The 18,014-nt window shown below is 36.9% G+C and overlaps 1 pseudogene; it reads right to left on the reverse strand.

Moving 5' to 3' along the window:
* Positions 1-325: 325 nt before the first annotated feature.
* LOC131398877 (aldo-keto reductase family 1 member C15-like) overlaps positions 326-18,014 on the reverse strand; it is a 28,166-nt pseudogene continuing 10,477 nt past the window's right edge.

Genomic DNA, 18,014 nt, shown 5'->3' on the forward strand with positions numbered 1-18,014 from the left:
GAGGAACCAGGATTTTAAAAGTTCTTCAGTGCGTGGAAGGACTCCTACAACTGATAAAAATAAAAAGGTGAAATGTGCTCAGTGTCACATAACTATGAAAGTGGAAAAGCCAGGCCTAGAGGCCACAAAACTTAGGACATTTTGTCCAGTGCTTTCTCTTCCTACCCTTCCAAGTTGTCCCCATAGCACATAGGAAGAGAAGCATAGGAATGAAAGAACTTGGGTGAGTGCTGAAAGGCAAGAGATATGGTCCTTCCTACAGCACCTATTCCTTACCCTGGAGAGACTGTCTGGCCTGTTCCTGGAAGTTCTCTTTAATTCACCTCTAATTGAAGCTCTTGGCCAGGAACACCATCCCCCGTTGCAGCTGGTAATGCCTGGCGACCTGGCCTGGGTTTTCTCTGTGTTTCTTGGCAATTGAATTCAAGATTTTCTCCTCCAAGATATATGGACTATCCCTTTCCACCCTGAAAACAAAAATCAAAAAACACATATTTGGAGGGTGTAGGAATGAAAATCTAGAGTGTCTTTTCCCCAAAATTCCTCAGATAATTGAGAGAAGTAGGTACAATATGGTATGATTTACACTGCTGGAGGGAGTGCAAACTGGTGCAGCCACTATGGAAAACAGTATGGAGATTCCTCAAAAAATCAAGGATAGAACTACCATATGATCCAGCTATTCCACTGCTGGGTATTTATCCAAAGAACTTGAAAACACCAATGCATAAAGATACATGCACCCCTGTGTTCATTGCAGCGATATTCACAATAGCCAAGGCTTGGAAGCAACCTAAGTGCCTATCAAGGGACGAATGGATAAAGAAGATGTGGTATATATACACAATGGAATACTACTCAGCCATAAGAAATGATGAAATCCGGCCATTTGTGACAACGTGGATGGACATTGAGGGTGTTATGTTGAGTGAAATAGGTCATACGGAGAAGGTCAAATACCGTATGATTTCCTTCATTAAGTAGTAGATAACAACAACAATAAACAAACACATAGAGACAGAGATTGGATTGGTGGTTACCAGAGGGGAAGCGGGGAGGGAGGTGGGTGAAAGGGATAATTCTGCACAGGTGTGAGGTGATGGGTTGTAATTAGTATTTGGGTCGTGAACATGATGTAATCTACGCAGAAATAGAAGTATAATGATGTACACCTGAAATTTACACAATGTTATAAACCAATGTTACTGCAATAAACAAAAAATAAAAAAAAAAAAAAGCAAATCAGAAAGATTGAAAAAAAAATATGGTATGATTAAAAATGAGTTTCATGAATATGTGTAGAGACTCATTTGTAATTGTACCAAACTGGAAACAACTAATTTTTCCATTGGCAGGTGAATGGAGAAACAACTTGCGATATTTATGTCCATATGAGGGAATATTACTCACCAGTAAAATGGATCAAACTAGATATCTGCAACAACGTGGATAAATCTCACAAATGTTATGCTGAGCCAAAGAAGTCAGACACTAAAGACTATCTATTCTATGACTTCTTTTATATACGAAGTACTAGAACATACCAAGCCAATCTAAGTTGAAAAAGGAAACCAGATAGATAGTTGCCTTGGAGTGAAGAATTGTCTGGAAAGAAACACAAAGGAAATTTTTTGGGAGAGAGAAAGTTTGTGTATCATGATATGAATCAGGTTATATTTTACATCAATTTGAGAAAAATGGAAAGCTAAGGTTTATGCATGACAAGCTGTGTAAATTTTACGATTAAGTCATTCTAAAAACTAATACCTAGGGTGGGGTTTGGAGTAGGTAGACGTATAGAGGAAATAAGAATGGAAGAATGTTGGTGATAATTGAAACCCAGGGATGGTACCTTGGAATTCATTAACTTTGGTTTATAACATTATATAAATTTCAGATGTACATCATTATATTTTGATTTCTGTGTAAACTACATCATGTTCACCATCCGAACAATAATTACCATCTTTCACTGTACACATGTGCCCTATCACCCCTTTTACCCTGCTCCCTCCCTGTGCCCCTCTGGTAACCACCAAACTAATCTCTATATTTATGTGTTTGTTTGCTATTGTTGTTATTGTTTTTATCTTTCACTTGTGAGTGAAATCATACGGTAATAGTGTTTCTTCATCTGACTTATTTTGCTTAAAATAATACCCTCAAGGTCCATCAATGTTGTTGAAAAAGAGTTCATCTTTTTACAGTTGAGTACTATTCCATTGTGTATATATACCACGTCTTCTTTATCCATTCATCCATTGATCACTATACGTTGTGTTCAATTTTTTATGTTTGAAACTTTCTGTAATATAATTTAAAACCTAACTTAAAAAAAATTGTTTCTTCACCAATAAAGTTACCAATATAGGTTCACTCTGATATTCTCATGACGAGTTTGGGTCTCTATGGGAACTTGGGGCACTGTAGGCAACTACAACAATATCCTTGGGCTTGCAGAACTCCAGCAGGTTGCTATGGTTGAGGTAAGGGTGACATTCCACCTGTGAGTCGTCAAGACCAAAAGTTATCAGAATACGTGAGCCAATAACATGTAAATTTGAAAAGTCCTTTGAAGGAATATCTAACACTAAACTAATATATGTACCATATATTTCAGATAGGTCCTTTTTCCTATACACCTTCTGAAATCCATTCAAATGCTTTTGGTTTTCAGAAATGATAAATTAATTTTCTTTTTATTTTTTTATTAGTGTTTAAAATGGCTCAAGACTCATACAGCAGATTGTGGCCTCTAAATGCATTTCCTACTGAAAGAAACCAAGATTCCTTAGAAAAATGGCTGATTCCAGGTCTCAGGAAAGAGATACATATTGAGCCTAGAATAATTGCACAATAGAAAGAGAAGAATATAGGAAAGACAATGAGGCGCATCAAAGGACTCAGGAGCTCACTGAAAGAGGCAATAAAACAGTGGCAAATTGATCATCAATAAGAATAGTAACTACGTTGGATGGGAAAACATCACATTTGTTAAAATTCATGAATTCTCAATGACATACATAGATGATCAAGTCCTAGTAGTAACCTCCAACTTACAGGGGTACAAAGATAGAGCCTCATGCCAAACTGTATCACAGGGATCAATCAGTAACATCAACTCTGTTAAAAAAAAAAAAACAGTTAATAGAAAAAGTTAAAAGAAAAAAGGCTTAGTTTCTTTCAGAAATCAGTTGAAGGAAAGAGAAAAAGAAGAAAGAGGAGAACGAGGAGCAGAGAAAAGGAGGGATATTCTTTAACATATTTTGAATTATTTTCTACAAATAGATTCCTAGGAGAGAAATACCTAAGACAAAGAGTATAAATATTTGAATGGTTTCTTGCATAATTTTCAAACTGTATTGCAAAAGCTATATAATGTTACAATGTCATAGTGCTTGAAAATTTGTAACATTAGGTGTCATTTTTAAAAATTGTTTCTTTTAATTATGATTTCTCCATTTCCTCACTTTTCACCCTTTTGCTTTTCTCTCTGACTTTTTCTCTGACTTCTCTGTAACTGCTCCTGCAAGGTTTCCGTGAAGTCCACGTCATTAATCCAATAACTCTCTTCATCTCTATTTGGATTGGCTGCTCCTCATCAGGATCCACCCTATGGTTTATGCAAACATTTTCATGCTACTTCTTCAGCATTTCTAATACCATTCACTCCTCATTTTCTCTCTCCCCATCTCTCAATTTCTTTTCAATCTTCTAACCAGTGCATCTTTCCCTGATCCTTAAATGTTGCCTTTCCTGTCCTCTTCCTGTTCATTTTACGCACTTTCCGTGGACAGCAAATCAACTTCTGTGAGTTTAATTACCATCCATAGAGCAATGACTTCAAAATCTGAACTTCTAGCCCTGACTGCCTTCCTGAGCTCCAGACCAGTATTGCCATCTGACAACTCACCATCTCCACTCGGATGTCTCTCAAGAACCTCACCCTGCTCCTGAATAACTTGCTCTTCCCATGCCACTCAACCTGATCCTTCTTTGGCATTTCCTTTCCATAATTTTCAAATTGGCATTTCCTGATTACCCTTTGGTAGGTGTAAAAGGAACTATTATTACATAGTTGACATCAAGCAGGGAACTCGGGGACTGTTAATTAAGGAAGAGGGCATGAAGAGCAAAAAGCATGGAGGCCCCAGTGGGCTCCAGGCTCACATGATTACAAACTGGCTTGTACTTGAGCCTTGGCTTGTTCAGAATCACCTCCAGCTATCGGTGATTCAAATTGGACACCCCAGTGGACCTGGTTAAACCTGAATCTTTACACTTCTCCAGGACCTAGGAAGGAGGGGAATATGTGGCAAACCTTTAGTGTAGTTTGGCCATTTCATTTGACTGCATGTTTTAAAAACTGCAAATCTGTATTAACATACGTTACTGATTTGACTGAACCCATATAATCACTTGGATACATTGTTTCCTAACGTCCTTTTTGCTATGCACACATATTTTGTCTCCTTGCTTCTATTACAAGCACACCCTGGATCATAAATACACATGAGGAGGCTTTTCAATTCCACCTCGCATCCCCGCCTGCACCCATGAACCTATTTTGCTGTTAGGAGTCAAGTATTTCTTTAGCAAATGGAGTCAGAATCAAGGGCAAGAAGAAACTCTTAGGTTGTCCTAGTTGAGGATTTGGCTGCTGCTTCTTTCTTATAATGGTGAAAAACATGGTGGAAAAGGCTACATAAGAGCAGGTTTTACTCTCCTTCTACAGTCACTCTTCTGCTAAGTCAGACACAGCTTTCCCTCCCTCCTTGGGCCTGTTTATCTATCCTGGGATAGAGCTGTCACTCCTCTTGAGTTTGCTCTGATGATCCCCTTATAGGGCTCCCAGCCTCAACCTGATTGGAAGAGCAAAGAAACCCCTACTTACAACCATAGAAGTTTAAATGAAAGATAACCCGTAGTGGTCATCCCACTCACTTCTCTTTTTTATAGATTAAAACACCATGGTACAGCGAAGTGCAGTGATGTGGCTGAGGGAAGACAACTGATGGGGCCAGAACACATTTCCTCTGACTTCCATCCAGTGATTTCTGACTTGTCACCCAGTCCCTCTTAGGTGTCAGTGTCAGTACTTACCTCCCATGTGTCATGAAAGTCCACTGTATCTAAAATAATTTCCCTACTCATCCTTTGCCACAAGCTCCACCCAGGCTGGAATACAGAAAAGAGAGAGGATGATCTCTTTTTTTTTCAAAAAAAAAGAAAGAATGACCTTTCTGGTGTGTAAGGAGCTTGGTCACAAAACCTTCAAGAGGCTAATCCAAGTGTTTATGTGTGTATGTATGTGTGTGAGAGTCTGTGTGTGTGTTTTGTGTAAGAGAAAACATGGGGGGAAGGAAGATCAGAAGCATGTGAGAGCCTATAGCAAATCGCCTCTCCTCCAATAACCTCCACCCTCCTATCCACACACACCCCTAAGCTTCACTAAGAATGAATTCTCTTATGGTTGGAATCGATTTTATTTCCCAGGGACAGGTTGGTTTGGATGAGGGGACTTACCTTTACTATTGAGAAATGTGTTTTAGCTCCAGTTTATAATAATCCAACTTAGAAGTAGTGAGGATACCAGGTGTGTTCAGCGAATACCTACTGCGACGAGAGGTAGGATCAGCGAAGCCCAAAGGAGCCTAGCAGTGTAAAATGGATCATCCCAGGATACCTCACTCTTGATTGAGACTAAGAGTTATATATGGGAGGGCCGTCTCCCTAAATAGGTAGGGATTCCCCATTGTGTCTCTGCAGCCTGTTTTAATTCAACTTTCTTGAGGACTCTAATCACCAAGAGACTACAGACAGAAGCATATCACTTAGGCATGTAAGGTGGTGTCCTCAACACTTTGAGGTGGAGGCAGTGAGATCACTGAATTTCAATCCTTCTGAGTGCTGTGGGATAAGGATTAGAAAAACATCTTGACAGTGAAATGACACAACTATCAAGGAGACTCATTTACAAATTCTGGACACCACATTCAAACCGACCTCTCTCAGTAAGAACCAGTAAACCCAGCTGGAATGAGAGAATGGAGGTACAACAGCAGTGATGAAATACCCTTGGGCATAACAAGTAAAAGCAAATGCTGACTTTCATAGCAATTGGCACAAGAATGATGAAGAGATCTACGAAGTCCAGTCCAAGTTTCTTCAGTGATCTTTCCACAGCTGGTCAAACAAATTCTGCATGAACGAAAGTAGCTCACACCTGCAGTAACTAAAAGAAATAAAAAATGACTTAAGAGTTCACACATTTGGGGACTCAAATTAAACTTCATAGTTAAAAGATTGAGAAGTGAGTAACAAACCACTGAGGTGGTCTAAAAGTAAGAGATGCTGGGGCTAAATTTATGTGACAATATAAATGAGCTCCTTAATGGGATACTGAGATTTATTTGAGTGACTCTAAGAAAACTGTGAATAAAACTGAGATGGCCCAGGAAAAGCAATCTAAATGTTTCAAGGATTAGAAAAGTCATCTCTGGAAGGAGAGTCAAGAAATGTCAGGCAAGGGGAAATGGAACCTACTGTCTCATATAATAGATACCTGGAAACAGTTCTGCTGAGAGGCCCACACTCTAAGAGCAATGTTACTACTGATGTCAAAATACATAGGATCATACTGTAGAGACCTCAGCTCTCTTGACTTTGGAAGCAGGGTTTTCCACTTTAGAAAATTTTACACATTTCAGTAAACTCAATGTTGACTTGGAGAATGTATTCCCTAGTCTGGCTCCCTTCTCTGAATAATATGTGAGCCTCACTTGGGTGTGTCCTGAGAGAAGCTGCTGAAGGATAAAAGGAGTGGACTCACTCCATAGTGGCCCAGTTAATCCATACAACAGATGTAGAAGAAAAATATCATTATTTGTGTTTTACATATGAATGCCGACTGATGTTCAGAGACTTTGAGCAACTAGGGTCCCACCCTTAACACACTTCAAGGCAAAGCAAGCCTTTTCTCTTTTCTATTTTTCTATAAGGGGCCTCTGCGATATTAGGAGGTAAATAAATTATTCAAATCAAAACCAAAGTTTTTCGTTGTTTTTTTTTTCCCCAAATAACATACCTGATCTGACGGCGACGTCTTGTCACTCCACCCGTAGCACTTTGGTGGTGTAGAATATGTCCTCTCTCTTCACAGTACCATCTGCCATCTTCTCTCAGAGGGCCTTGATGATCTCCTCCTCATTTTGATAGAGGTATGATGAGTCGATGTGACAGAAATCTAAATCAGTAGGTATTTTGGTGTCCTCTCCAGCCTTGCTCTTAGAATTCTATAAAATGTGAATTAGGAGGGTTGGTAATCTGCCCAACTCAGAAAGAAGCAATATATCTCCCCCATAGCATTTTCACCAGCTGTTTCTCCATGTTTTCTGTTCCCCTGTTTGATGGTGCAAGTCTTAGTAACAAACTTGTCCTAAGGGGGCACAGACTAAACTCCAATATAATTTCTAATCTGAAATGAATTAGTCAAACGGGCTTCACCATGGAACGTGGAAAATCAAGACTCAGCTGATAAAGAATTTACTGTAAGGAAGTAACTAACAGGAAAACTTCTAACACTTGGAGAAAACTTCTAAAGATACAGATGTAGATAGATATAAATATACATGTAGGTAAAGATACAGATATAGATATAAATATATATTTCAGCATCTATTTTCAGCTTAAAATTGGAAATGAGACCATAATACCCATCCTCCATCCAGTTGCCACTCAACTGGGCTCTTAAAGTCATTCATGATTGTTTTTTAATCCTTCATTCCCCAGTTGCTCTCATTCAGCACGTATGCAGCAAGCATTTATTAAGTGCCTCCTTTCTATCTAACATTTGTACTAGATCCTGAAGCCCTGGGATTTAACCATGAACAAAAGAGACTTGCTTAAAATTCCTACAAGAAAAAGTAATGGTAAGCTCCTTGACTTTGGTCTTGACAATCATATTTTGGATCTGACACAAAAGCAAAGGCAATAAATCAAAAATAAACAGGTAGGACTGCGTCAAAGTAAAAAGCTGCTGTACAGCAAAGGAAACCACCAACAAAACTAAATGAGAACCTATGGAGTGGGAGAGAATGTTTGCAAACCACACATCTCGTAAGGGGTTAATATCCTAAAAGTGCAAGCAATCCAGACAACTCAATAGCAAAAAAATAAATAACACAATTTAAACGTGGGCAAAGGATCTGAATAGATGTTTTTGCAAAGAAGACATACAAGTGGTCAATGGGTACCTAAAATAGGTGCTCAACATCTCTAACCATTAGGGAAATGCAAACTAAAACCGCAGTGTGATATCACCTCCCACCTGTTAGGATGGTCATTATCAAAAAGACAAGAGATAACAAAGGCTGTTGAGGATAGGGAGGAAAGGGAACCCCTGTGCACTGTTGGTGGGAATGTACATTGGTGCAGCCCCTGAGGAAAACAGTGTGGACGTGTCTCAGGAAATTAAAGATTGAATTTCCACATGATCCATAAATTTCACTTCTGGGTATTTTTCTAGAGGAAAATAAATCACTATCTTCAAGATATATCTATACTCCCATATTCCTTTCAGTATTATTCCAAACACTCAAAGGATGAAAACAACCTATGTGTCCATAGATGGATGAATGGATAAAGTATATGTGGCATATATATATATATGTATATATACACACACACACACATATATATATATACATATATACAATTAAATATTATTCAGTTTTGGACAAGATGGAAAGTTTGTCATTTGCAACAAGATGGATGAAGGTGAAGGGTATTGTATCACGTGAAATAAACCATACAGAGAAAGACAAATGCTACATGGTAGAATCTGAAAAAACATTTGAGTTCATAGAAACAGAGACTAGAAAAGCAGTTGCCAGGGGTTAAAGGTTAGGAGAAAAGTGGAGACACTGATAAAATGGTACAAACTTGCATCTATTAAGCAAATAAGCTCTGAAGATATGACGTATAACACGATAACTGTCGTTGATAACACTATTGTATAATTGAAGTTTGCTAAGAGAATAGAATTTACAAGTTCTCACCTAAAAAAAAAGTAAATAAAAGAAGTGATGGATGTGTTAAATTTGATGAGGAGAATCTTTTCACAACACATACGTGTAATAGATCATCATGTCATACACTTTAATCATCTCAGAAATTTGTTTGTCAATTTTACCTAAATAAAGTTGAAAAAAAATTTTAAAATAAACTGTACCAATCATATTAAAAGGAGAATAATAGTTAATTTTCAGAAAGGCTGTGAGGAGGACTAAATGACAAACATACTATATGGAGTCCATTATTGTGACAAACACAGTTGTCACTCTATTTATGCCTCCTTATATAGAATGTACACTGACCCAGACTTCCAACTGCGAACACCTATGACTCTGCCTGGGGGATTTCTCTGACCACCAGAGTCTCCAGGAGAGGCTCTCAATAATTAGGTAAAGAGGATGTCTTGTCCACTGGATGATGATTAGCTTCTGTACCCGACCACCCTAGTACCTACACAATGGGCTTATGAATGGAATAGCCATAGTGGAACAGATTAAGACTATGCATGGGCCAAATGCATGGGCTACTTCTCACCAAGGCTGTTTGAGCTCTCACTATTTAGAGATGGGTGACCTGTCAGCAGCAGCAGAGACTGACACTGAGTCATGGTAAAGTATTTTTCCTTGAGGAGACAAGCCAGCCCCTGGGTGGCAAGTTGACTATATCAAACTCTTCATCTAACTGGGGACAGAATCAGCAATTCATCTTTACTGAGACTGATCACATTCTATGTATGAGTTTGTCATCTCTTTTCATAGTCTCTTAGATAGCATTACTATGTAAGGGTTACAGAGAGTTGGATTTATCATCATAGGTTCCCATGTAACATTGCCTATTTGTGCTATTCTCTGTGATCCTTTTCTGTCTTTAACAACAGCAGCAAAAGTTGGATATAACATGGGTAAGACACACCCTGTGCTTAAGCTATAATGGTGGATACGATAGATAATTATGTCATTACAAACAATCTGGCCCTGTCTGACAGCTATTAGCTATTGATATTTCATGTCCCAGTTCTACCAAGATGGAGCATATTGGTCTCCGTCATTTATGGGGACAATCTTTCTCAAGCAACCCCAAAGCTTCCCCTACATCACTGTGACCAGAGGTTTACACTTTAAGCACATTGCAGGCAACCACGTGGATGAGTGAAGAATACATTTAGTGAGAAGCACAACTCTGTATTTATTGTTAATTTATTCCTCCTAAGTCTTCCTCTTTAATATCTAATGCTTGGAATAACAGTGGCTTCTGATATGGCAAACAATTTCAATGATGGAAAATTTGGCAAATTTTTTGGCAAATACTTCTTGTCCTGAGAAACAAACAGCAAGGCCTCTATGAAATAGTCATGTTACTGGTCATTTCCTCTTGTGCTCACTGCCCATCAGGAGTTTCTAACAAAGAGCAGAGTGACTCTGAGGAGGTGGCAGATGAGTGCAGGAAGGGCAGCCTGAGCTTATATTTTACATGTGTAAGAAATAAGAAGAAGAATAGTTAACCTAGGAGAGCTGTTGATAAACTATAGATAATGCATGGAAAGTGCTTACAATACATGGTAAGTAACCAAATTAATAATGATAATGCACCCTCAAACTACCCACCCTCTGAATCCCCAGAGTCAACTACTTGTCATTCCACTTAATGCAAAGTTAGAGGTGGTGAAATGGAGGCTCTGTGTTATCAGTGGAGGTAATAATTGAGATTCAGAATGTTAAGAAATTTTAGTAAGTCACCCAGATTATAAGGAAGGCTGTAATCTGATCACAGTTCAGTCTGATTCAATAATTCCTGCTAAATCACTCTGTTATGGTCTGAGACTCAGAAAAGTAAATTATTTTATTTTAAAAACATAAAATTTGAACAAAGGGATGATGAAAAAGCCATATTTTTTTTGACACTAGATTTGATACATGAATATTTGTGAAAAAAGTTGTACCAATAGGCACAATTCACCAACTGTTGGTCCTGTCATATAATTGTCATCTCCATAATAAACTTCACATATGTGCACACAAATATACCACAGACACAGCACTTTTGAAGTGTAGAAAGTCCTCTCTCTTCATAGTGCCATCTTCAATTTTGCATGGATTGCCAGTCCAACATCCTCATCAGTATTGTACAAATGAGCAGAAGCAATATGGCAGAACTCAGGGTCTATAGCTTATTGGTTACCTCCACTGCTCTGCTCTTAGGAACCCCAATGAGCAATCAAAGGTAGTAGTTGGATACCCACATGATTAAGAGAGAGATAAGGTACAAATTTGACCTTCCCAAGCATCAACTTTTCCTCATGTCTTAGATTAGTTCTGAATGTGTGGTGAGGAACCCATGTCTAGGTCTTTCCTGGTAAGTAATAAAATTTGTGCATCCTATGAACCCCTTCAATCCTGCGCGCTCACTAATTCATTGCTAGTGTCGAAGGATCCCAAGACCACCCCCAGGTTCAGAGATTTGCTGAAAGAACCCACAGCACTCAGTATTGAGTTGTAGTCATGGATATGATTTATATTGTGAGAGGTTACTAAGCAAAATCAACAAAGGTAAAGGTATATGGAATGAAGTCTCAAGAAAAAAGGTGAAAGCTTCTAAGAGTCCTCTACCAGTGTAGTCACACAGAACAAGTTAAATAAAGATTGTATATAAATAAATAATGTACATATTTAAGTTGTACAATGTGATGTTTTCATATATGTATACATTGTGAAATGATTACCATAACGAAGTTAATTAACATATCCATAACCTCACATAGTTGATTTTCTTGCGTGTGTGGTGACAACACTTAAGATCTCCTCTCTGAGCAAATTTCAAGAATATAATACATTATTATTAACTGTAGTCATCATCCTATATATTAGTTCTCCAGAATTATTAATCTTATAACTGAAAGTTTGTACTCTGACCAAAATCTCTCCATTGTTCCCACCACCACCACCTCCACACAAGCCCCTGGTCACCACTCCTCTACAGTCTGCTTCCATGAGTTTGAGTATTTTAGATTACATATAAAAGTGGGATTATGCAATGTTTATCTTTCTGTGTCTGTCTTATTTCACTTAGCGTAATTTCCCCCAGGTTCCTCCATGTGGTTGCAAATGGCAGGATTTCCTTCACTTATAAGGCTGAATAACATTCCATTTCTTTTTATATATTTCAGAAGCTTTTAATTTTCAATGACATTGCAAAGAACGAGACAATTAGTCTAATTGCCCTCTGGTAGTCATGCTCTTTCCTTAGATGTAGAGGACCTCAGAGTTTTACAGAAGCTGAAGTTTCAATGGTATCCTTGACCTTTCACTCCCTGTAGTCCCACTTTTCACTACAAAGTAAACAAATTCTGTCATCTGTCTCCAAAACATCTCTTCAAATATTGCGTTCTTCTTTATAGATGAGAAAGGGAATCTCAACTTTTAAGTACTAGTCCCTTGGCATACAACTAAATAGTCTAAGGACAAAATTGGATGGGAAACTTTTGGCTTCCAGTCGAGTAACTTGTCCTCTTTGCGCCCTCTTATGCCCAAGGTCCAACTCTATCTATTTGCTTCAATCAAAGGTATATTAACAAGGACCAAGAATTGAAACCTTGCCCTTGAAGACTGTAGCTTATTCCTTCAAATGATATTATATTTTCCATTCGGGATAAATTGCCAGGCAGTAGGTGAATTATGAGGGAAACTACACATGGATTATTTATTGCCTGGCACTCAACAGGTTATCCTGCTGCAGAACAGTAACTATCTCTCACCAGTTGTCATTAACCTCTTCTTCAGGATCTTTTATCACAAATATTTCAATGGATCGTGTCTTCTTGGTGGGAGGAAAGATTTCTTGAATTGCAGAAACAGACAGAGAAACCACTCCCATACAATCACCCTCAAGGCAAAGCAGCTGATAGTCAGTGTTTTTGACTGCTGAGTTTCACCTCTTTTGCCAACCTGGGAAATAGATGGAAACTGGGAGCAAAACTCAGAGTAATGTGTGGGTGACCACACGTTCAGAACCTGATGCAGAGTGAACACGGGTTACTTTGTCTCTTTGTATAAGGAATGGTTCTAGCCTGATTACAGGATCAAAGTGCCCTTCCCAGAGTCACACAGGAACTCAACGTCTTGATAACCCAGGTTGGCTTCCACTCAGGCTAGGTATATTTTATTTGGAATCCTCAACCCAAGACTACATTGTTACCTCTTCAGGTGCATAATTGCCAAATCCCAGTACAGAAATGAAGTGGCCATCATTATTTCCACATGCCAACACTTGGGTATCCATTGTCTGATGATCCTCTGTCTAAGCAGACTCAGTTTTCTTCTTCTGTCTTCACAGGTTATGTTAATAACAGAAATGTAACACCCAAGGCTACCATCTAACTGTTATCAAATGGATTATAAGAGGAAAAGGTTAAAGCAGTAACTCTTCAAGTGAAAAGAGAATTGCAACCAGTTAATTTGTTTTTTTGTTTTTATCAAAAAGTAATCACAATTAATTATTATAAAGTGACAAAGAAATCATAAAATCTTGCACAAGTAAATTTTATTCAATATTCCCATACATTAGTAAATTATTACAAGGATTTACTGAACAATGATTGACCATATGTTAGACTACAAACCTCCAGATATCAATCTCTTCTTTATCTTTGCCATGATGAAGCCCCTCTTGATCATACATCATTTGACACAATTAATTATCTTACAGAGCACAGACACACATACACACACTCACGATTTAGAGGAATGTCTAATGAAGATTTTTCAAAAAGTTGACCCCTAAAAATATATTAAAACTTCAAATTGAAAGAAAATTTATCTTTTAAGGTTTCCCATCTGCAAAATTATTTTTGTGCTTTTTTTCTTTGCTTTATAAAAAGAAAATTCAGTCCTAACAAGGGTGCAATCTTGAAAAGGGTGTCCCCAAAACACATTTTGGCAAGGTGATTATTGGAGATTAAGTTGTTAAAATTTTTGGATATCATTTCCAGTGTGCAAACGGAATCTTAGAGTGTTTATATCTTTCACACATTTAAATAACTTTTAGAAAACTATCATGATGTAACTACAAAAAACTGATGAATATTTTATGTGATTTACTATCTTACTCAACAGTATTCATGAAAGAAAAAATTGGAAACAAATTACAATAAACTTGGGGAGAGTTAGAGAAATTATGATGCATTGCTACAATGGATTACTATGAATCCATTTAAAATTGAACACATGATGACAGCAAAATGTTGGACTAGGAAGATTTGAGTTCTCCCATGCGAATATAAAGAAACAACCACAAACTAGCTGAAATAAACTTACAAGAACTCTGGAAAACTCTCAAACAAAGACCTACATCAAGAAAGTGATGTCCTAGTTAGGAAAATCCAGATTCAGAGGGGCAGAAAATTTCATCATATTTTTACTCATCCTTGCCCCTTCTACTGCCTGGCCCAATGCAGGCTTGGTCTGTAAGAAGCATCAGCCCAGTTCCCAGTTACCTCTCTCAAACCAGAGTGATCATATAAGACCTTATTTGCAATGTTCTAACCTATTGCAGGGCTGCCTGAAAGACTGCTGTCTGTTTCACCTAACTCTAAGCTTGAATTGAAAAGCAGCTGGAATGGCTCATTACATCTGCAAGGGGACTATAGACGTACAGATGCCAGGGACAGAGATTAAGGGTGGAAATATGGAATAGACCATTTAAGCCCTGAGGAGAAGCTGGGGTGTGTGAATTTGAGGGATATTAACGCATTCAAAAAGCAGCCAGGGGAATTAAAAAAGCCACACAGAGACCAGGCGAGATGCATGCTCAGAAAAGATTGAATAGACATTCATATTTCATATCGGACTGATCTCAAGACTAGGAGCATGTCAAAATAATAAGTGAAGGAGTGGCAGAACAGGGAACAAATCCGTAAAGAGTGGGAGAGGTAGCTGTTTTTTCAAATGCTCAATTAAACACATATACATTTGCAAAAAAATTTCACGAAAAAACAAAAAAGCAAACATGATTCATTAAAAAGAAGAAAATATATGGCAGAAACTATTCCTGAACAAGCACAGGCCTTGGACTTAGTAGACAAATAGTTTTAAAGCCACTGTCTTATATATGCTGAAATTACTGAGCAAAATTTGACAAAGAATTAAGGGAAATCAGGAATAACATATAAGAATAAAATTATAATATCGAAAAAGATATAAAAATTATGGTTTCTTAATAACGGAAAGAAAAAAAAATGGAGAAATAGGAACAGACCCTAAAGGACTTATAAGACACCATCATGTGAACTAATATACACATTATCAGAGTCCCAGAAGGAGGTTAGGGAAAGAATGGTACAGAGATTATCTGAAGAAATAGTGAACAAAAACTCACCAAACTGGATGTAAAACATGAATAATCATCAAATACAAGAAGCTCAAATAATTACAGGTAGGATAAACTCAAAGGTACCCTCACCCACTTACATTATATTCAAACTGATGGAAAACAAAGACAAAAAACTATCTTGAAAGCAACAAAGGAAACATTACTCATCAGGTACAAGGGATCCTAGATAAGATTATTAACATATTTCTCATCAGAAACCTTGGAGGACAGTAGTCAATGGGATGATGTATTTAAATTGTAGAAACAAAAAAAAATTGTTAACCAAGAAATCTATATCAAGCAAAAATGTCCTTCAAAAATGAGACAGTAATTAAAGTAATCTTAGATAAACAGAAGCTGAAAGAGTTCATTACAATTAGAACTACTGTAAAGGAAATGTACAGGGGGTCATTTAAGTTCAAAGGAAAGAAAACTGGATAGTAACTCAAATCCATATGAAGATATAAAGACCTCCAATAAAGGTAAACATATGGGCAAATATAAAATCTCATATTTTAATAATTTTGGTTGATAACTCTACTTTTTCATTTCTGTAAATTTAAAAGATCAAGGCATGGAAATAATTATGCATCTATGTTAATAAGTGCAAAACGTATAAAGATGAAATTAGTGACATCAATATCATTAATTGGGAGAGGAGAACAAAGTTGTATAGGATTAGAGTTTTTGTATGGCGTTGCAATTAAGTTGGTATCAATTGAAAATAGATTGTTATAACTTTACAATATTATGTGTCATCCCCATGTTAATCAAAAAGAAAATAACAATACAATATCCATAATTAAAAATATGAAGGACAGCAATGCATGTAACTGTGAAAAAAAAATCTAAACACAAAGGAAGGTAGTAATGGAGGAAATAAGGGATTTACGCTGTATAGAAAAAATATATTTACATCTTTCCCGATCTCTAATTATTTTAAATTTAAATAAACTCCCCCAATTAAAAGATAGAGATTGGTGCAATGGATTTAAAAAAAAAACAGGATCAAGCATAGGTTCTCTATAAGAGACTCACTGTGCATCTAAGGACAGAAATAATTTGAAAGGGAAAGATGGTAAAAGACATTCTATGTATGTAGAAACCAAAAGAAAGCTTGCCTGGCTATTCCAGTAACAGATAAAAAAGCATTTTTAGGACAAAAATTGTGACAATAGACAAAAAGGGTATTATATTTTGATAAAAAGGGTCAATACACACAGAATGTAGAACAATTATAGACATATATGTACCAAACATCAGAGCTCCAAAAAACATGAAACCCACAATGGCAGCATTGAAGGGAGAAATAGACACCACTATAAAACTAGTTGGAAACTTCCATACCCCACTTTAATAATGGATAAAACAACCAGACCGAAGATCAACGAAGAAACAGAAAAGAGAGTACTGGGAGCAATTTTATGCCAACAAATTGAGAAATCCTGTGGAAATGGAAAATTCTAAGAAACATATAACCAAAAAAAAGAATCATAAAGGAATGTGAAACCTGAGTAGACCTATAACCATCAAGGACATTGAATCAGTAAATTAAAATCTCCCTAAAAAGAAAAACCCAGGACAAGACTACTTTACTAGTGAATTTCACCAAGCCTTTAAAGCAGAATTAACAACAATCAATCTTAACTCTTGCGAAAAACTGAAGAGGAGAGAACACTTCCTAACTCACTCTATGAGGCCAACATTGCCTTGATACAGAGCCAAACATACTACAAGAAAATCAACTAAAGAGAAATATTCTATATTGTTTGAGAATTAAAAATTCTCAAAAAATACTAAAAAACTGAATTCAGTAGCATGCTAAAATTTTTACACCATGACCAAGTGGGATTCACTCCTTGAATACAAGGATTGTTCAACATACCAAAATTAGTAAGTTCAATAAACCACATAAACAGGATGAAGGAAAAACTACATGATCATCTCAGTTGGTCTGGAAAAAGCACTTGACAAAACTCAACATGCTTTTATGATTAAAAAAAACACTCAACAAACTAGAAAGAGAAAGAATCCACAGCTAACATCATACTCAATGTGAAACAATGAAAGCATTTCCAAGGTCAATAATATGAAAAATTTGCCTGATTTTGCCACTCATAGTCAACATAGAATTGGAAGTTCCAGTTGCAGGAATAACACAACAAAAAGAATATGCATCCAAAATGGGAGGGAAGAAGTAAAATTATGTCTGTTCCAAGATGACATCATCTTATATGTAGAAAAACCTAAAGACCAAACAACAAAATTTGAAACAAATAAAGAATTTCAACAAAGGTGCAGGATACAAAATCCACACAGAGAAATCAATTATATGTCTATACACTAACAATGAATATTGTAAGAGGCTAATTAAAAAAACAATTTCATTTATCATACCATGAAAAAGAATAAAATACTTAGGAGTAACTCATCCAAGGAGGCAGAAGTCTTGCATAACTAAAATTACAAACATATTTAAAGAAATTAAAGATGGTGCAAATATATGCAAAGACAGTCATGTTCATAAATGAAGGACTTAATATTTGGGTGGCAATACTATCTAAAGTATTTACACA

Source organism: Diceros bicornis, chromosome 36, assembly GCF_020826845.1.
Source record: "Diceros bicornis minor isolate mBicDic1 chromosome 36, mDicBic1.mat.cur, whole genome shotgun sequence".
In the NCBI taxonomy this organism is placed as follows: domain Eukaryota; kingdom Metazoa; phylum Chordata; class Mammalia; order Perissodactyla; family Rhinocerotidae; genus Diceros; species Diceros bicornis.